The following is a 22441-nucleotide window of genomic DNA, read 5'->3' as shown; positions in this document are numbered from 1 at the left end:
AAGAAAAAGAGAGTTGTTCAAACCCTAGCTACTTCTTCATCTCACCAGTTGGCCAGTCACGGTTTGAGGTGGGTGTGAATGTTGGAGTGTCATTTTAAGAGAGTTACAGAAAAAGTTGGACACGACTCTCACCAACCTTCACTCATCTAGCGTCAGTGACAAGCAGTTCTGAAGACGCAGAAGCCTACTAGCAGTTCGAGAAACACCACATCGCTCTATCTGCCCCAAGATGAAACATTTCCTCGGTCAACGACATTACATTCAGCAGGATGGCAGCTTGTCACTCACTTTCATCGTTCAGTACTTCAGGAGGTGATGTATGTGGGGTTTGACGTCTTGAAGAACATTTGCTGATAATATACCTCTGAGGTTTTTAAATTCAACTTTGCTGAATTGTATTAATTCCATGACTCCATGTCATCCCTCTTGCTGTAGAGTTTTTTCCCCCCTAGTGCCAACCCTGGTCTGTCAACCACAGTTAATAGTAGCTGTAACCTCATGTAGTAATTTTGAACACCAGCATTCCTCTGATGTCGCTGGGAGCCAAGCAGCCTCACAGGCGGAAGAACGCACGGAGCCATGAAAAGAGATGAGGAAGAGACCACCATGGTTGGCTTCATACACTTGAATGCTGACAGACATGGTGAGTAGACACACACACACACACACAACACACACACACACACACACACACACACACACACACACACACACACACACATACATACACACACACACACACACACACACACACATACACACATACACATACACACACATACACACCCCCACACACACACACACACACACACACACACACACACACACACACACACACACACACACACACAGGTTGAAGTGGATTGAATTGACGGTTTGCCTCCAGAGTCTGAGACAATAAGCAAGAAAACACACTTTCCACATGTTCCGTCTCATCGCTGGGAGATTAAAGAAGAACTGGGGAAACACAATCAACTGCTTTCTGACAGGGATAACAAAAACACTGATCCCCCTTCATACACAACATCCAAAACACATGGATCAATCATGCTCTCTGTCTGGAGACAAAAAAATGTGACAAAGGAAAATACAAATCACTGTTGGTGAAGTTCTGACTGGTGCAGTTTAGTGGCAAATAAAATTCTGATGGGAGGGGTTTGACCTTGAACAAATATTACAGTTGGAGAGAATACCTTATCCTATCCAAATGATGTAAAAATGAGTGTGATAAAATATTTGGATTTTTTTTGTGAACTCAGATTCCTTTAACAAGAAAAACACAATCGTGGGTTGAGGAGGAGAAGTACATTTGTCAGCAGGAGGACAGTCATAGTAGGCAAAAACACACCCAGCTGGCAACTCAGCAAGGTAAGTCAAGAACAGACAGGTGGTCCAAACACAGGCAGCAGAGCAGGGACAGATTTACATAACAGACAGTGGGACAGTATACAGGCAGACAGGTTCAGGTACAGGTAAGGAAATATGTGGTTTCAATGCAGAGGCAAACTGCAGAAATGAAGCATACCAGTAGTCCAGGCAGAGCACTTCAATTGCACTTGTATGCAAAATGCTTGACAATGACTGCTTCATTCACAGCTGTGTGGCTGCTAGCTTCCAACATGTAGATGCACAGTGTGGACATCATTTCCAGTCACTATGATGATTAAGCTCATGGCAACAGTGTCTTTCTCCCTGGTGCATACTTACACGTATAGCTAGCGTCCTAAATACCATATGCCTTGTTTCGGGGTGCACAAATCAAATTTTGGCTTTTGCTCAAACCCAATGTTTTAAGACCCAGGAGAAGCAGCTCCAGTTTCCCCACAGATCAGTCACCATCCAAACAGCAGGCACACAGGGATTGAAGCAAGTTGTCCTGCTGGAACTGAAAGTACCTGAGGCAGAGTATCTGAGGGGAAGCCTTTGAGAGGGAAATTCACTCAGCAGGAGCTTCTTGCCTCCTTCTGCGCAGACTTGAGCATCATTGTAGGGAAGAGGGCTGAGTGAAGCCGACTGACATGTTGAGAGAAGCACAGCCACAAGAGCAGTTAGCCACCTGGACAAAAGCTGAGGGATTCTCAGCTGGTTCCCCAGCGAGAAGACTTTCTGATGAGGAAACACCAGAAACAGGAACACCACTTCTAATCACGTTGTCTTGTGCAAGTATAGAAAAATGTATCAAAGGTCTAGTCATCGATACATTAGTACTTCGCTCTGACATTAGGTCCCACATTTACATTTCTCCCTGAGAACATCCCTGTCCTGTATGTGCTTCGTGCAGAAGGACATATGGAGTGTGCCTCAACATATCCACAGTCTCTGATTCATTTTTCTATAGATATATATAAAAAATGAGTTTGTCCTCTTCTCACCACTTGTCTCCTCACACCATTTGATGTAAAAAAAAAATAGGAATATATACAGTACTTGATTCAAGCTACATTGTGTGAAGGTAAAATATATCAGCTGTCTCTGCAGCTGTTCAAGGCCTTCTCTTCCCTTGTTCCCCTAACTCTCCAGACATTCTGCTGTAAAGGGAAAGCGGAAATGAGGCAGCTCTCGCTCTTCACCCTACATCCCCAGGCCCCAGGCCTGTCAGGAGAGTGAGATGGGGACAGCCACCTAGGTCACCACTAACTACACTCGTCTCTTAGAGGCATCTACAATTATTCATTCACTGATATAAATAAAACATTGATGTTTCAGGACAGTTTCAAGGGTTACGTTGAATGCATGCTGATGGTTTTCTGGGATGATATTACTGCGTTCCCAGATGTGCTGTAATGTCCTGGGTAATATGTTGTAATGACACTCCATTAAGGAGGGAACATTTAATGATGACAAGATGAGCCTGATTCATAAATCAGTATGTCCAATAATAATGTTTCAGCTTTGCTGAATATATTTCAGTATCAATGTGTTTCAGCCAGTGGGTAAAACTGACTTGTAAAAAAATCAAAGATATGTCAAAGGTAACAGCATCACTGTTACAAACAATAAGTTGTTTGTTGGTTGGTCGACATTATTGGTCCAGACAATCATTTGATGGATTTCATGAAATTTGGTACAAATATTCTTCAACATCAAAGAATTAATCCTAGCAATTCTGGTAACCTTTAATGTTACTTTAGCATCTTTGTTTTGGTTGTCAGGGGCTAAAAAGCTGGAGAACCCCTGGTCTGTGGCACATACACAAATACAAATCGATAGCTTAGTAAAGTCTTGGTAGGAAGACCATTTGTTTATGCATAAAGGTCAGAAATAGAATTAGGACTTGACAAGCAGATACTTTACTTTTGGATTAAAGAAGTTGTACCATTGTGATTGTGACACAGAGTTGGAGGGACTTGGCTAAAGAAAGACGAACATGACTGATGAATATAGTCATAAAGTTTATTCCATCCCCATCTTCCACCCCCCACAACATTGTTTTGAGGTCCACATCAAACCAAAAAGACATCTGCAAAAGGCACCACCATATTGAGCCTTTAGGCAGCACCAGTCAAGAGAGGGGAAAGACTGCAGCTCAAATAATATATTGTATAATTCATATAGTGTCTGTACCCTTTCACCCTGTACAGCTTAATAATACATACAGTATGCTTTTGCCACCCTGACTTTACTATGAAAAAAAAACCTCCCAGTACAACCACATCAGAGCTGTCAGGTCAAAGAGATGTAAATATATGTTCAGAGGGTGTGAATGTGACAACAGGGCAGCTTTCTGTCATTTTGTAGTCATATCATCTGTGCAACACCCTTTTTTAAAAAATCACAATCACAGAATGCAACCTGGGTAATGCTACAACGCGGTTACCGCTCTGAATAATTATGATTTAGTGCCAACATGACGTTGATATTTGTGGTATTAAGAGAAAATGTCTTGACAGTTGACAGTGAGTTTGGTACAGACATTCATCTTTTCCACAGGATAAAAAATAATAAGAGGGATTCCTAAAATTTTACCTGTATCACCAACATACAAACAAAAAATTTAATTTTGTCCATTACTTGATATAATACTGATGAGCCTCCCCTGTACTGTGGCTAGATCTACTTGTGCATGATGCTAACATGCAAAACTAAGATGGTTAACATTAAACCTACATCAGCATTTTGGGGGCGTCATTATGAAATTAGCATTTAGCTTAAAGAATCTCTCTGCTGAAGTACACCATCATTTGATTCACTTTTTTTCTGTATAATGCGTACTTGCTCCAAAAGAGCAGGCTACTTACTGCCAACTAATTTAAAAGGCAGTTATAGAGCACAACGGCTGCAAATGAACTTTAAGTTCTTCCCTGTTAAGTTCTTCCCCGATAACTTTCATTTAGTTGGATGAGTGACACTTTCTTCCTCTCATGCGAATAATGTATTGCAAAACATGAGGTTGAGCAGCAGAATGTGAAAGGAAACAGATTATCTTCAGCAGCGTTGCACCTAGTGACCACAGATTCATTAAAAAGATCCAAGCACCACATAAGGCACAACACTGTGATGTTGTCTGTGTGTAAGCAGATATATTATGCAATATAGGAAGGGACAAATTATCTTGGTCTCCAACACATACCGCCATCACCAGCGAGGTTATCCAACCAGGTCACGTGTGCATGAAGCTGGATGGTCTATTGCTCAAATCTGAATTTCTTTTAATCAGGAGCCTAAGACAAGCATCTGTTTCATACCCTCGACAATGTTTGGTAATGGAATCAGATAGGAGACGTTGTGTGATGTCTCGCTGCCAAAAAGCTGCTCCTCTGACGGCAACAGAGGTCTGACTCCGTGATCTTATCGTACATTGTGCATTAGTTGAAAACAAGTATTTCATGGAGATGTGAATTTGTGACCTATTTGATCTGTGTGGAGTGTAAACCTGCAATTTATGTCAAAATTCCTGAATGTGTGCATATAACATATAATGCAGATTGGTTGCTTTAATGGTCCTGCAGCACAGGGAGAGCTGATGAATTGTGATCGTCCAACATCACAACCCCCAACATGATATGCCCTTTTGTTTTTTGTTCTTTTGTTTTTATTTGAGATGTCACAAACCATCTCTAATTTACAATAGAACTAGCACAAAAAATAATGATGATAAATCTATGGAAATTTTTTGTTTGCACTTCCATTAGCTACCTTGTTGCTGTCAGAATACAATATTTATCGAAATCCATTGGTTTCATCTTGAAAGCCTAACAATAACCTTGAATGAGTATCTCTGTGTATAAGGGGTTTGAGTAACTAAGCTCTCAAGGCTTAATCCTTGCAATCCTATACTGACTGATTTATGATCACTGTGCAATCTCTTCAGCCTGAAGTACCTGAGGAAGAAATACCCCAAAGCAACCCTGAAGACTCATGTGAACAACCTCCGGATTGCCAATCCTACAAATCCACTAATCCAGTGAGATCTGACTCCACAAACACAATGACGGCTTAGATTTTCTGTTGGAAGTGAAAAAGAGACACGTACGGTAGCGGTTGAGATATTTCCTTTTGACTTGTGAGGGCCAGTCAGAAAAGAGGGAAGGGGGTGGTTGTTCCTTTGAAGAACCACGGAGACTTTAAAGCTGCTGTAATCAACTTTTTAACATGAATGATGGAACACATGATAAATGTGAAAGGACTCGCTTGAGGTGAGTGAATTATATTCCAACACTCCAGTTTAGAAATGTGGCAGAAAAAGCTCAGCAATACAGCGTATCTGTGTCACGGCTGAGCTAGTAGCTCTACTACAAGTGCGTGTGTCTTTGAAGTGCCAGTACGTAGCCACAACCATGCAGTGCATTGCGGTTAATGTTACATTTCATCAGGCCTAAACATGTTGTTACTGGTACATGTGTTGTGGGCGAGGAATAAATCTCTTTTTCATGGATGAAGTTGCCTTTTGTTAAGCAGGCCAGTAAAGAGACCTTGAGCTGAGACTCCAAGGTCAAGGCTGGAAAGAATTAGTTGCAGTTGACATCACGCACATTAGAGTGTCCATCTACAGATAAAACTCTCTGGTTCCTGTAAAGCCCCTAGAGCTCTCGGCTTTTTAAAAGTATACATTTATCCGAGGGTAATGGCAAACACATTAGCACTGCATACCTTTACCTTGCAGTAATCACCGAATTGTTCCCCCGTGAAAGGTGACACTTAATTTGGCTGCCATTTCTGTAATGGAGGTATTGTAACCTGCAGGCCACACTAGCAAGATGCGAGACAGATTTCGATCGGGTAATCTCAATTCAGATCAGAGGGCACTTGATTTAAAAAGGACTCTTCGTGGCAGGAGGTTTCTAGCCTTGGTGGATTAGCTTCACAGATGAGGTGCCTACAGTAATTTACACTTGAATGCAGTGTTGAAAGAGGCTCTTTGCTTATACAAAGCTACAGGGTTGATGTGCGGCATACGTTTGATTTGCAAATATTTCAGACTGAATAAGATAACGTCTTTTGTTGACTAAAAAAAATCACAAATACAAGAATATGTGCAAATTGCCCCCACAGAACAAATTTACACAGGCTTAGGTTGGCACCATAAGCAGTTAGTAAAAAAAGAAAAGAAATTCAATATTGTTAAAGGTGGTCTTGGACGGGCTGAATCAGCACACAGGACAATTTAACTAACAACATAATTTGCACGATGGTCCCTAAATAAACAGCCTGTAATAATAGTGAAATCTAATTAGAGGTTTTCTAATAGCTTCTGGCAGGCTTGCTGTATACACCACCTCAAATACTTTTCCAGGGCCTTACTGTAATTGCTGCTCACTCAACTGTTAACATTCAATTACTGATAATGATTTTTGCTCCCATCGTTGCTGAAAGAGCCCCGTGGGCCGATTGGTGAGGAAAAAGCACGCAAGGTTATGGTTCTCTGCTAACCCCATCAAATGCTGGATCCCAGTGAGGGATTCTGCTTCGAGTGAGAGCTGCGCAATGGAAGCAGAAACGATCTGTATTCACTGCATCGCACAACGCAGTCCCCAGGAGGCGATGAGTTGACAGGCCCTTGAGTGAGTTCAGGGTTGTGGAGTCTTTTGATCTTGAAGTGACTCTCCAATACGGCTTACTGTCGACATTCCTCAGTGACCTCCAACAGAAACCACTGACCTCTTCATGAGGCCGATAAAGGCAGGAACGAGGACACGTGGTCACTGCACGCGTGTGTGCTGATTCGGCTGAGAGCTGGAAAACAGAAATTACGAGATGACTTAAAAGGAGCAGGAGTCTTGGTATTGGCAAGCGTAATTGAGATGAAAATTTCGTTCAACTGTCAATTGTTGTCTAGAGATTAAGACCAGATTTTACTTTCTGTTTTGCACTAACTTTTGCTATTTTGAGGAATGCCTTTGTTCTTAATCATGACTGAAAAACCTTCACCAAGTACTTTTATACATTCCTTATCACAAAAAGAAAAGAAAAAACATTCCTGAAGTGACTGGCCAAAGACTTTAGATTTAAGTTTGTGTCTCCAGGGGCTCTCACAGGTACCTGTTCAAACCCTTTCTGATGGATTTACTTCCATGGTTTGGCTCATTTAGACTGATATGAAAGCTGTCAATCATTGTGCAGCATTGTTTGGCGCTGTCAGTAACCAGAAGACGACAGATTTACCCACAGCAGCACTGATGATACAGAATATGACGGTCGCCAAAAAGGTCCAATCAGTGACGTACCTCGCAGTCTGTATGACTTCATGTTTACTCCGCTTGGTTTGTTTGTAAAAAGTCAGTGTGAACATGGAAACTCTTGTTCCAGAACAAACGGACCCAGCTACAGGCGGGACCTCCCCATGTCTGCTGTTTAGTGCCTTTGAGTGTGGCCATTCAGGATGTGAGGTATTCAGGTATAAACACGTAGGCCTTTAGATTTCAAGTGCTGTGACATTTCTTTGTAGTGGACCAAGTCCGTTTTTTCCCCCCCGTGATTTTCAAAGGAATTCAAGTGGGCATATCGAACTTGTGAGGCGAATTGTAGAAATGTGGCGGAGCATGATGTTAATCGCGTGAAGCACACTGAGCAAGATTCACACCAGTGACTGGAGCATCTCACCTTGTGATCTCGAATTGTTCACACGCGAGCCGTCGCCAGGGCAGCGATTCAAAACGAGCAGCTGTCAGACACAAAGTGTGTTTTCTGTTGTGCTTGCTAATCGTATACTCATAATCGTTTGCTGTGGGTATACTGTATATTGCTTTGCGAACTGAGGCTCCGTCCTACTGGTTTCAAACTGATTATGCAAGAGAAATAAATCCACCTGGGACTAATATGTTTCCCTTCACACCTTGATGCATTTATTTTTCTGTGTTTTAACACAAATGACAGGATCTTGAATATCAATCAGTGAAATAAGCTGATTCACATCTACAGGTATAAGCCTTTAGAAATCCTGTTTCAAATTTCAGGATCCGCTTCGCTGTTGACGGCGACACCTCTGGGGCTCAGTCACACTCTTGTGATGATACCAAGCGCATGAATCAGGAGCCGTTATTCATCCTTCTGCGCCGTACCAGCTGGGACATCAAACCCTGTCACGTCCTCCTGTAACCGAGCGAGGCAGCCGCCGTCAGCGCCCTCAGCCACAGCTCCGCGCGCCAGTCCGCTTCCAGCTGTGACGCCGAGCGAGCTGGACGGGAGCCCTGTCCCTCCTACTGCAACCTGCTGGCGGCCACACCAGCCTCCGCTGTAATTCACATCTCTGGAGAAAAGCTCCCGACTGACTTCACCACCCTCAGCCACAGCTCGGCGGCTCTGTCACACGTCTGCTCCAGCTCTGTCCTGAGGGTCCCGAGGTGCTCGAGGGACAGGAAATTGAAGACGAAAGCAGAGGGAATAAGGGAGGGGTCCTCCCGGTGTCCGTCGGCTCTTTTCCATTGAGAGGAGCCCTCAGTAAAAGAAACTAGAAGGACTCCTTGATCAAAACAGAGGTGGAGGTTGTTGTATTTTTCCAAGTAATTTTTCTTATAAATCAATGCATTTGAGCGCTTGAAGGATTCATATGATGTTTTTTTTATCATCAGCACTGCTTTTTGATTCAAATTTGGTTAACATTAGAGGAACTTTGCTGTAACAGAAAAGAGAAACAACAAGTCCCGTCTCAACCTCACGCCCGTCAATGAATTCTAACTAACAATAATTACAATAGCTCATGATGAAGGATTGTTGCAGGTCAGTTACAGGTCATTAGATTGCTTTCATTTTAGCTACACAGTAAACTGGCAATTGATTTGTGTTGCATTCTCAGCTTGGTATTTTTCGCTTTAATTTGATGGAGTTTGACTAGTTTAAGAAAAACTCTGTGTTTACTTTGTGACCGCCATGATTCACTCCCTTGCTCCATCTGGCACAACAAACCCACCTGTGGTCACAGAGAGTATTGTCTTATACAGCTGCACTGCACGTGATTTCAGAAGGTGAAATACCCAGCGGCTTGTAAATTTCATCAACTGCAGTATGAATAAATATGGGTATTTATGACGGCCAGGAGGCAGCGGTGGAAATGTTGTTGAATCATCGGCGCAAACAAACTTACCTACCTGAAATGAATAATAAGCGACAGTTGCGGGGAGGGGGTGATCAAAAGAGTCAAATCCTCTTCCCGCTGCCCTGACACAGCGCCGCTGACAAGCGGAGGGTGTCATTGTTATAAATGGGCCCTGAGTGGATAACCCTTGATCTCATTGAATTAGTGTTCAGGCTCACAGAGCGAGAGAGAGAGAGATAGAGAGAGAGAGAGCGCATACCTGCCTGTGGCGGAGGACTCTTCCTCCCACAACCACTCACACACCGATGACGGGCTGCACCGAGGAACGGAGGAAGAGGGTGAGAACAGAAGGTGATTAATGTGTTGGTGGGGCGGGGGGGGGGGGGGGGGGGGGGGGGGGAGTGACATGCAGGAATGTATATAAATTGGCAACGGTGTGTAAAAATCCATTTTACCTCAGTCAGTAATTAGAATTCCTTTTCTTCTTGCATGCTTTTCAGCTGCCGCTTTAGCGCTTTGGTTTCAGACTAGAATATTTCAACAACTCACGTGTATTTGGGAAATGTCCATCACAGCATGTAGTGCAGCATAAAAGTCAGATTGTGAATAGCTGAAATACAACTGACTCAAAATGAACAAATCACCAGCATTATTATCTCTGTTATTCTCATTGTGCCCCGATTGGCGGCACAGAGTCAACATTTCAAGACGGCCCATGCTCGTGGTCAAATGTCAGAAACATACTTATGCGCGAGACACATGACTGAGCTGACTCCTAGATCTGATGTGACACGTCAAAGTCTGCTCCAGTGAGCCTCAGTGCGCAGGTAGAGAGATATGGCAAACACAAAAGATGAGAAGAAACGGCAAAGAATGGGTGTACGATACATGTGAGCGTGTAGTGAAGCAGAGAGAAGAGGGGGAATGAAAACAGTAAGAGCTAAAGAGGGAGACAGATGAAAGAAACAAGCTTTCAGATGAAAGCTTTGACCTTTTCCCCTTTTCTCCGTCTGTTAGTCAAATGTCAGCTGCGATGAGGGACTGAAAATCCACAGTCATGACACTTGGAAACAGTATTTAGAAATGTAATCAAATCTTGTTCAAAGGTTTTGTTTAAAAAAACAAAAAAACATATTAAGGAACTTGTGTTTTACTTTCAATCATAAGCATGAAGCACAAACAACTATGAATGTTCGGGCTATGGTGAAAACATGATTTCAAACTGGTGGAAGAACTGCTATCTCTCCTCATGCACAACAAACTATCACTTAATCACGTGGACTCATGCCACAGCAGGATTTGGACAAAACTGGGACCAGCACCAAGCAAATTTTGCGGAATCTGGCTCTCCCTCAGTCAATAACATCTGTGGAATCAAATTTCCCAAAACATAAATTCTGCATTCTGATTCACAAATCAACCACTGACAAGGACAAATATTTTGGCCTGAGTCCTTGTTCGGGTGTAAAATGGAGACCTAAATGGACAATAATTACCACGAGTCCAGTGGGTTTTTTTTCACAGGACGGAACATCAGAAGTGTAAAAAACAAAATGTTGATGTATGTCAATGTAATAACTCTCTACATCCACAAACCAAGTGTGTAATTGCTAAGAGGAAACTGTTTGCTGAAACAGATGCTCAGTGAGCCTGAGCACCTTTTCCTGATTTGTAATTTGAATGAATTCATTAAGTGAAATCTTGCAGCAGGTGCTGGAATATAAAAAAACATGGACGGATTATTATTTTGAGTCCAGCATCTAGTCGACAGATAACTGTTGTTCTGCTTGACCTAAATATCAAAACATGGCGAGGATTTGTTGCAAATTTACACACTGTAATTATAATGAGTTATCATTAGACACCAAAATATTGAGCACAGCCAAAAAAGGTTTTGTACAGATGAATCACTTGTGATATAAAAATATTTATTTGTGAGCATTAAAAGGAGCTATCAGGCAGGTTGTTATTGTTGTACAAAGCCTGGTGAGCTGTTTGTCCCTGTTTCCAGTCTCATCCGGAACTTCATATTTACCACACAGACAACACTATCTAAAGGTTTTTTTTTCAGACATGAATTCTGAAAAAAGGTCTGGAAAATTGGGTCCAGACTTTTTCCGTAGTAAGCCGTTTACATTCAGTATGAAGAACGCAGCAGGAGATTGTCCGTGTCAGGTGCGATCACAACAGCAGGAAAATGTCTGGAAATTTGACAATGGGGCTGGCAGGAAAAATTCGGGAAAATGTCCTTAGACACATTTGCAGACACTTATGTTGTCACATACAGCGCCTCCGGAAAAGTTCAGGAAAATGTCCTGACTTCAGTGCCTGTCAGAAAGCAGCTTAATTCTCAGCAAGAATGTCAGGCTATTCCTTTAAGTATAGAGCATATGATTTGTGTGAACTGTGTTTTTAACAGCTTGGAGTTATTCCGTAAAAAAAAATTGCTGCAGTAACTTTCAAGGTTTTATTGCACATTTTGACAACTTGGAGACAAACTGTAGGTGTGGGGAAATCATCACTACAATATTTAAGTGGTAAATTGTGGAGCTTTGTGGTTATAATTCAAATGATCTAACTTGTTTTGTTTTTATTTGAAATTTCTACAGTATATCTCCCCTTTATGGTATTTGTCAGTCTATCACTTACCGATGCATTTTTATTTTTCCTGTGCTTTCCCTCTGACTTTCTGGTGATCGTAAATCCGAGTGAACACACTCGGCGAGCATCGTGATTTATTCTCCCACCCCTGCTGTTAGCTGCCTGCTGAGCCAACAGCATATTGCCAGGGATTTACAGTACACGGTAATCACTCATTCACATTCACAAAATTCGAAATAACTCTGTCTCCGTGAGATCACATCTTCAGAGTGTGGATTTTTCTTTACCACTGGAGTGTGTGGTAATCCAAATTCTTTTAACACAAATGGGAAATACAATAATGGCCCCAACATTGCACACAGTCTTTATGTGAATTTCAGCGCTGACCAGAGAGGCGCTTGTGAATAATCTTTGGGCAGAATCAGCACGTGTAATGGTGCAATGGCCTGGCAATTTAATCATACTTCACACAGAGGGACAAGGTATTATGAAAATGTCAGGATATATGTCAGTATGGGTTATTTAAGAGCTTATGCAAATGAACATATATGTATATTGTTCATACAGCAAAGAGGGAACTACAGTAGATGTAATGCTGATGAATTATTTTTGCTAGTGTGTTGTAAGGATGGAAAGGATGACCAAAAGTTTGGCTATTATTATTTCTTCTTTTTTTATGATATAATTCATTAGTCTCTGTTGAGATTGCAACCATGTACCATGAGTTAATTGATATGGCTGATTTGCACATGAAATACCTATTATGTGAACACAATGGAAAAAATAGTCGGACAAAGTTTCTGATTCAGTTTGAAAAATCGGTTTTCATCAAAGAGAATGTTTTTTTCATGTAATAAAAAATAAGACTGAAAAAAAGAAAGATTGATGTAAAACCAGCATTTGCGGCCTCCTGTGTATTGAACAGGAGAGAGAAACAGTGACTGGGTGAGGGTCACTGCTCTGCTCTGACGGTCGCTCTCGTGCTCACACTGTTCATCAAACTCCAGCTGACGCCTTTGAATGTGTATAATACACCTGTCACCTTCAATCTCTGCACCTGCAGCTCCTCCCCTTAGCCTCGGAGCCCAAGTCACTCCCATGTACGGTATTCTCACGCAGGAAGCTGCACGACATTGTGGCCAGGGTCCGGCTCCTTAGTCCGCCCCCTCAATTTTCTTTTGAATCCACTTCAGTTTGCATATTGAATGAGGCTTTTTGTCCGTGTTTAAATAGATATATTTTTCTTCTTCAGATCATTTTAACACGTGTTACATGTGTGCATCGTAGAAGAGCTGTATGACCTCTTGAAGTCTGACACGTTTTTTTCCGTGATAGCATTGATTTATTTACTTGTGGCGGGTATGGGGAGGCGTTGGGGAACAGTTTATGTCAACATATTGTCAATCAACATCAAAAAGTCGGGCGTTATCCAGGTGGAAAAGATACAAACATTGCTTAACTTATCTATCTCATCTAACTTATCACCTGAGAGTGAGGATATTTTGAACATTTTATTTGTTGTGTACTTCCGACAAAGTCTGTTTTTAGGGGGTTAAGACTTGAAGACGATATTTGGTTCTATATTTAAAACCCAGTAAAAAGCAAAATCAACATTTGCCTGATGGTGCAGTACTACAGGAACACGTAGCTCTGTGCAGCCAAGGCCTAATTTAGCTTTTTCCTCAGTGCAATGGAGCAGAAACAAATAAAAACACATCAGTGACTCACACGGCTGCAGTGGGAGATGATGTTCCTTCATTCTCATGAAACGCACACACTGTAGCTTCCTCTAAGTTGATCCAACAAACATCTTGCCGCTGCCAGAAACACTGACCAACATTAACCAGACCACAGACCACAGTGTTTCAACAAATAACTGTTATTGTTTGAGTCACATTTTCTGTAAAATCGGGGTCTACAGCGGAAATAGCATTATTATAAATGATAAAACTTTTAATTTTTTAAACAAAATGATGGTGATGATTCAGTTCTGCTGCTCTTAACAGTAACAGTCTGCAGTGAATAGTATATTAAGGTTTAGCTGTGGTGTGGTTTCGCCAGGATTCCACAAAAAAAAGCAAACTCATCGAACCCTTTTCATCGCACAGTGAAAATTGAGAAAGACTATTAAGTGTGTTAATTTGAGCTGAGACAGGTTGTGAGTCGAGTCTGGTAATGAAAATAAGAAGGTGAAGTTTATTAGTTTGGCTAATCTCATTTTGCTGACTTGAACATTTCTTGAGGCTGTTAATACGACAATTTTAACATGGATAAAAGGTGAATGTATGAAAAGTCTACATGTTGACGATATATTGTATCTCTCCAGTTTTAAGATCCACTTTATCTTTCAGATTATATTGTAACCAACATATTTTTTTTCCTTATCAGTGTGGCATATTTGCCTTGTAATATCATCGTATCTTGTGTGTCAACAATTACAAGTTTTTTTAATCAAACATTTTGGTGGCAGAGACGGGGAGACTATAGACTACAGTTAATGTAGAAACACTTTAAGTGGGCTGATTTTGTCAGAAGTGAATCCTTATGTATGTTAATTTACAGTAAGCTGTATTTCTGTGTCAGGGACCAAGTGAAATGATGGTATTTGTACATTTATATGCAGAGCATCAATCAGGGTTTATGTAACACAGCTATTTCAAGGGGAGATTAGCAAAACCATTCTCAACACTTATTAGCATAGACAACATATTAGAGTGTTTTCACATGATGACATAGGGTGCTTTGAACAATTATTGCACATGCTTTGAACTATTCTATATTCCCCCAAAGCACAAAACTTATATTTTAATGATAAATCAGTGCATCATTATTTGCTGATTAATTGAACATTTTAACAGTGAAATACAGTGATCACTGCCAACTAATTAGGAGGAGGTAAATTTAACAAAAGAAGGTTTTCCTTAATAAAATTGACATTACGGTTTTGACCAAATAAGTAAGTCAAAAGAACCACCACATGTATCTATTTATTTCTATGCAGCTGTACTTTAAAGTGAATTAAATTAATTGGATTGGCCAATTATTTAATTAGAAAATCTTAAAAAGCGTTTCATGTGCAGTGATCAGCTTTAGGAACAAGTACACCTCAAATGTTCTCAACATTCTCCCTCCTGGAAATACTCACAAACCCTTGACATTTGGTGGATTGCAAAATCTATATATTGTACATGGCTGACGAAATGTGACTGTGGACATGTACACAGCAAAACATCACCCACAAGTTCTCAAAAATCCATCCAACTCAACTGACTCAAAACAGTGACTGGACCGATGGAAACACAAGGCACACCATAACTTATTCAGACTCAGTCATATGTTTGGAGAGGGGGCACGAAGCACAAATGATGTGTGTTTCTACCGAGAGCACTTTTTTTTTTCTCTAAATGTCCAGCACAGCTCAACCCAGTGCTGTTCACTGACATGACGAACAGGTGCTGACAATGGCCTCAGCTGACACACACGCACACACGCACGTGCACACACACACACACACACGCACACACACACACACACACACACCAGTAGACGTGTATATAGACATGCATAATGTACAAGATGATGGTGCTGAGATGTTTTGCTCACAGAGAAGATTTCAAGAAGACGCTTTCTGTTTGCTTAGAGATATAAGCAAGGAAAAGTAGGAAGTTCACAATAGACAATCCCTGCAGCTCACCGGTTCACAATCCTTCACAGAGTTCTCAACCATTTCACTAGGACGGATCCTAATGTGAAATCCTAGTGGTGCTGATGCCCAATCCCTTGTCTACTCAGCTTTTAAAGGTCAGCCTGCACGGTGGGATTAGAACTGACAGACCTTGGGTGATTGATGAGCTGATCCTGATTCCATCATTTCAACTACGCAACAAATCAGCAGGAGCCATACTTGAATTAATGTCAAAGTGTAGTTTCGTGTAGTGTGTGTGTGCGTGTGCGTGCGTGCGTGTGTGCGTGCAGGGGGAGGCAGGTGTGCATATGTAAGGGTATGTTACTGAGTGGACTCACCAGTGGTAACTGTATCGGACAGGCGAGTCATGTGGAAACAACGTTGTCCTAGGGCAAATCCAAAAACCGAGGGGAGAAGGGTCCCACTGGGATTTTGAGTCATGCATAACTTAAACGGGAAAGTTTCTAGCACACACAGGTGTGTCTCTCTCTCTCTGTGTTTAAAAAAAAAAAAAAAATCATCAATGATCTATTAATTTACCTTGGTGCTTATCCCACTGTACAGCCGCATGCATGTGCCGTTGCTACACTTTTCTTGACAGCTGCAGTGCAACCTATTGTTGGTGGTCATTGCTTTCTATTATATTCTGTCGATCCAATCTTTTCACTGTTGTCAAATTAAAAAGTATATCTCTTTTAATTGTTTGGAGCCATAGAAGGATTCTACACATTTGTTTGCAGTGTCTTTGGCTGTAATTTCCTGTTGGCTCCTTTGACCAGGACATTGTCTTTAACATAGTTTGCATTCTCAAGCGATCCTCGTCCTGGCAACATGTTTCCTCATTGCTCGCTCCCGCCTCTGTATCACCACAAGTCACTGTGGGAGCCAGGGCTCATTCTTAAGCAATTCTCTCTTTTTTTATGGTTCATGCTTTTGCACCTCTGGCAGGAACTGGCAACCTGAACGTTCAGCAGCTAATGATATTCTGCAAAGTGTCTTACTTTTTAGAAAACAAACCAAGTATGGATGAAGAAACCTTTCTATTGAACAATTTCCTGTTCTTCACGCGGTATGCTTGTGAAAATACATGCTTGTGCTCTAAGTGTATGTTTAGTCATTAACACACGACAAGCTGCACTATAAATAGGATTTGTTCAATACTGGAATATCCATATAACTGTGCAAATCTTGACCAGTACAGTTCATACTGGTTTAACCCTCCACAACGAAATTCTGCCAATAATAACAATTGTTCCCAGAACAGTTTCCTTCTTTCAATGATTTCAGAATCACTACATTGATTCTTGAACCAATAATAGATTTATTCACAACTTAGGTCGTGTGGTAACAGCTAACATCTAACAGGGAGCTTGGGAAAACACAGTGCAGGCAACACGATAAGAATGAGCTCGTTCATTGGTTCACCACTTGCGCATGTGTGTTGTCACGTCTTCTGGAATTCCAAAGATGGCGAGCATCAACGTAATATCTCATGTATTTCCTTTGATTTTACACTTTTAAAGCATTTAAGTGCTGCGTTTAACTTCAGTCAGGTTAGGGTTATGTTTAGGTTAAGGGTTTGTTGTTGTTGCTGTACATCAAACAAAAACTCAAAATTAACAATGTATTGGTTTTAAAAACAAATAATCTCTACATCTTTGTAACGTCAACATAGGTAACTGACTCATCTGCTGCTACAGCACCAGGAGACAACCTTTACTCCAAAAAAAAAAACTTCCTCCACCTCCTCTAACCTGCACTATTTGTTTTTAGATCCAGTCTACTCATAAATCATTTGGGATCATCATCTTTGTAGCCTCAGAGCATATGGTATAGATCCTCCTGTGTGTCTCATGTACTGTACGTTGAGAATATGTTGTTTCACACCATGCTGTGCATGAATATTGTATGTCCATGCAGGCATGTATCAAGAGGTATCATTAACATTAATATAAAAACTTCCCCAAGGCCATGACTTATGTTGTTATGTATCACTGAAGGTCTTGAAACCTTCAATTCTGAGCAAATACATATGCATACTTATTGCATTACACAATATGAATAGATGGCTGCTGTGCAATTGATATTATCGCTCCCTTGAACATGTAGAGCTCAGTCCACTCAGGGACACTGAGGCCTACTTCGAAATCAAACTTTGATTTAATATCCCTGATATTGACCACAGGGATGGTTAAACAAGAAGATAATGTTGCCAATCAATAGAACAGCATTGCCAATCTCAGTGTTTATTTGTACATTGATCAAAGTAATGACTTAAAAATGTTAGTCACACATCACCAGTGTGCTTCAGTGCAAATGTTAACTTTTTAACATGCCATAGCCACACTAATAAAGGCTTTTTTTATTTTTTTGCAGTCAGTGCCCACTTGCATGGGAAGACATGAAGGACTAAGGAATAATAATTCAATATTTCAGTAGAGAATAGTCATATATTGTATATTTTCAACATATTAGTCTCTTTGGTTTGCGCTTAGAACATGATTATTTTTCCTGGTTTCCTGTTTTAAATATGCCTGGAAAATTGAAATGTATTGGAAGCAGGTTCCTATGGAAATCCCCAAAATTAATGTTATAAACAATATACCCATACCATATTTCGAAGACAGAAAATCCTGGGAGAATTAATGTATTCAGCAATTTACATCGACAAGTAGTCGACCTTTTAAACTTGGGGTCAAATGAAAAAGTGGAAAACTAAGTTGAGCATCCAAAATTTGTCCGGAACTGATTCTCTGGGGACACAGCTGGATAAAGAATGCAGAAATCGCACTCATTATGTAAGACAAACAAAAAAAATGTGTTAGAAGCCTGTCTTGAGGAATATGCCTTTGCCTTGTAGATATGATAATAATACAATAGTGCATTTTATCTGTGCTTTACGAACAGGCAGGGGCTGTGAGTCTGATCTTTAAAATTAGAAGTGATGGTGAAACCTATTGAGAAAACTACTTTTAACTTAGCCCTATAATAAGAAGTCATGCAGGTGGACCATTAACCACAATATTTACCTTTGCGTCTTTGTTAAATGTTTCCCCCAACTTTATTTTCCTACATTTTAGCATTCTGTGTTTGTTTTGGTATATCCATCATAATGTTATTATATTAATACAGGTCTATCTGGTCATACATGAAAGATATGAATTTTATAATCCTATCACACATAGACAAACTAGTAGGGTCAAAAAGTAGGGTCTACCTACATGTGATGTTGTCTGCGTTTTCAAAAGTTTTTTCATATATCGCCTCACTGGCTCGCCTGTCAACTCAGGAGGGAAAAACTTTTGTTCTAACTTCAAATGGCGTTTGCTTTGCTCTTCAGGATAAAAAAAGGGAAAAATACCTTCATCGACTCCTTAATTAACCATTAGCTAAAACGTTCCACTACTGTTAGAAAAAAACCTTTTCCCTCTCCATTTATATGGAGGTATTTCAAAGGGTTGACCCACATAATAAATCTTCACCGTATTTCATCCCCATGAGTTTTCTCCATTTTCCCAGGATGGAGACGATGGGATCAAAGACAAAACTGTCCATTTAAAGCTCAGCAGTTTTTTTGTCCTACTTAAAACGACCCATAAGGTGTGTGTGTGTGTGTGTTTGTATGTGTGTGTGTGTGTGTGTGTGTGTGTGTGTCTGTGTGTACTGTACATGTGTGTGCAAGAGATGTGCTCCATCTCTAAATCCACATTTCCAACACTTGAAGAGCTTTACTAATTAGCTTCAAGGAGCTGGTATTGATTCAATTAAAGATAAAATATACAGGATAAGAAAGAGAACCAGGAGCAAAAGTATTTAATGAACTGACAGGACAGCTATTTCTGAGAATTAGTATGGCTCTTGTAAAAAGAATTTAAGGACACTTAATTCTTATTTGACAGTGGAGCTTTTCAGGGAAACCTCCAGGGACTAATGCAGCTCAATTTATTAATTAATTAATTAATTCTATCTGTGTGCAAATAATACGACTTAACACGTACAAACTGAATACACTGATACACCAACCCGTTGCATGTCTGTGGGATGACATGGACCACGATCTTTCCCTTACCCTTACCCTTACCAAGAAGTTAAACTTTACAATTTTAGCCAGGTAGCATGGCTAACAGTACATGCCCCACGCACAATTTGAAGTGTAAAGTTGGTAATGCCAAGTTCAGACTACACGACTCTCAAAGTCATCAGATCACTGAGCAGCTCACACTACATGACTTGCTGTCTTGCGAGAAACCCCCGACTACACAGTCTGATATCCAAAGAAGACTGAGCACTTTGATGATGTAGTTAGGAGCAAATGTCACCGTACAGGAAGGTTTTCCGAGGTTGCTGAATCGTGCATTTGTGGAAAACAGGACAAACTGTGTTCATGGCAATTTATGCTGAAAGCTGTGCTCTCTAAGGCCAATGGCATTATTTAAGGGGCTTGCTTCTTTGTAATGTTGCATCAAATTTTCTCTTTCCAGGATACACAAGGACTAAATATGCTTAAACTTCAAAGATAAATGCGCAATGCAAAGTCAAGTTCTCAAGAAAAAAGTCATCAAAGTCCACATCATGCAGGCCACTTGGCTCTCTAAATGAATAAGCAATATCTGAACATGCACTTAGATTGTGCCCTCTCCAGTCCTTCCATCCATCCAAACAGAAGAGGTTGAAATACTTTCCTTATGACAGCTGCTTATTCTATGTGACTGCTCATTAGTTCCACCCCTGCAGATTCTTGGTAAACTTCTCAACAGTGTGGTGATGTTAGTATAAGAATGGAGGAGATGTGGATTTATTATCCATTACATTTTCAAGCTTTCTCTCCTCGGGGTGGTTCCTTCAACTTTTTCAAAATTTGCAAAAAGCTGTCAACAACAAGTTTCTGCAGTTTCATAACTACAACCCCTACTTCAGGGGAGGAGATGGTCATACTGTATCAGCTGGAATTCATACTTTTTTACCTCTTGAGGTTTATTCTCGAGCCTTGCGTCACACACACCATCCTTGAGTTAGAGATGAGAGCAGGAAAGTAGTTGTGCCTTTTGACCACAGAGTTTGCAACGCAGATACTACCTCAGCCCCTGTGTATGTGTGCAAATCTGATAGCAAAGGAAACATGTCTTACATGAATCTAAAGAGGAATGAAATACAGCAGGGCTCCAGTCTCCACAACGCTGCATATGAGAGCTTGCTTTGCAGAACTGGTGACATCGGCTCCGTCTATCCGTGATGCATGAAACCATTTCCACATGCAATTTTATCAGCTTGTCCTCAATGGATGCAACGACCTTACCCTGACGGTGGAGACTGGACTTCCTGGTCAATTTGGCCTCATTGATCACCACGCTCCTGGACTGACGAACTTTGAAGGACACCCCCACCCATGAGACTACATTGTCCAGGGTTTCCAAGAACCATCTTCCTTGGATGAAATTGTTCTTATGATGAAATTATTCATGAATCGTAGTCGTGTCAGCTGGGCAATGCCCGACTCCAATGTAGGGTGACGAGTTGTGCTTTCTGCTGCTGATATCCAGAGTTTTATGTCTATGAAAAAACGGAATTGGAGAGTTGGGGCATCCTGTTGGAATCCCTTTCTGCCAGTTTGTTGTGACATGTCCTGATGTAAATCTTAACTTGAACCCTCCCAGGTAGCTGATGATCATGTCTCAAATAGCCACTGTGATGTAGTAGAGTCCTATTGTATAAAGTCAGAGTGGCTTTTGTGAGGTCCAACCAGATAATTGTAAGGTGACCTTTTATATCGCTTTGCCTCTCTGATCATTTGGTCAATCATTGAGGTGTATTCCAGACACCCCAAAATACCCGGGATACCCCCTGTCTGGATGGGTGTGCTGATTTTGCGCTATCATGGAAGACCTTAGGCAATGTAGCACATTTCAAAAACAAGGCAATTCAAAGCGCTTTACATGAAATTACATTAAAATACAACCACAACAGAAAAGAGAAAATAAAAACATGCTTAAATAGAAAAAGATGGAATAAAAGTTGCAGTGAAGTACAAGAAATGTATTAATAGTTTACTGAAAGGCAGCAGCAAACATAAAAGTGTTCAGTCTTGATTTAAAAGAACTGAGAGTTGCAGCAGACCTTCAGTTTTCTGGGAGTTTGTTCCAGATATGTGGAGCGTAGAAACTGAATGCAGCCTCTCCATGTTTAGCACTGACTCTGGGGACTGAGAGCAGACCTGTACCAGACGATTTGAGAGGTCTGGATGGTTCATAGCAAAGCAGAAGATCAGAAATGTATTTTGGCCCTAAACCTTTGGTTTAGCCTTCTTGCGAGTCCAGAGAAGAAAATCAAGCTGTCCCACATTCAGGAAGAAGATGGCCTTAAACTGGATAATTGTTTAGGAACTTTCCTTACTCATGATCTTCCACGTTTTGGGGCATTTCTTGTATCATGTGCATACTGAGTATGTCCGTTACTAACATGCGCATTTTCAGTGTCAAACTAGTAAAAATCCAATATATATTCTGCATCAACATTACAGCACATATAGCAATCTACCAAGGGGTAATGTGTGTGGATGAGGTTTTAGCAACCATACATTTTTTATGAAACCAGTGCATTATCCTACTCTCAATAAGGTGGTGAGGATTCACATTGAAGGAATATTATATACATATATAATCTGAGGACACCTATATTTGCTGGAG

The 22441-nt window shown here is 40.8% G+C and overlaps 1 long non-coding RNA gene across 1 annotated transcript; it reads left to right on the top strand.

Moving 5' to 3' along the window:
* The first annotated feature begins 357 nt into the window (after nt 1-357).
* LOC118286269 lies at nt 358-5480 on the top strand. Its single transcript, XR_004785354.1, has 3 exons — nt 358-643; nt 1260-1368; nt 5312-5480. It is a non-coding gene; the product is annotated as an uncharacterized LOC118286269 (long non-coding RNA).
* The last annotated feature ends 16961 nt before the right edge of the window (nt 5481-22441 follow it).

This window comes from Scophthalmus maximus, chromosome 15 (assembly GCF_022379125.1).
Source record: "Scophthalmus maximus strain ysfricsl-2021 chromosome 15, ASM2237912v1, whole genome shotgun sequence".
NCBI lineage: Eukaryota > Metazoa > Chordata > Actinopteri > Pleuronectiformes > Scophthalmidae > Scophthalmus > Scophthalmus maximus.
Note: the sequence above shows the minus strand (reverse complement) of the source record. Positions and strands in the feature narration are given on the sequence as shown.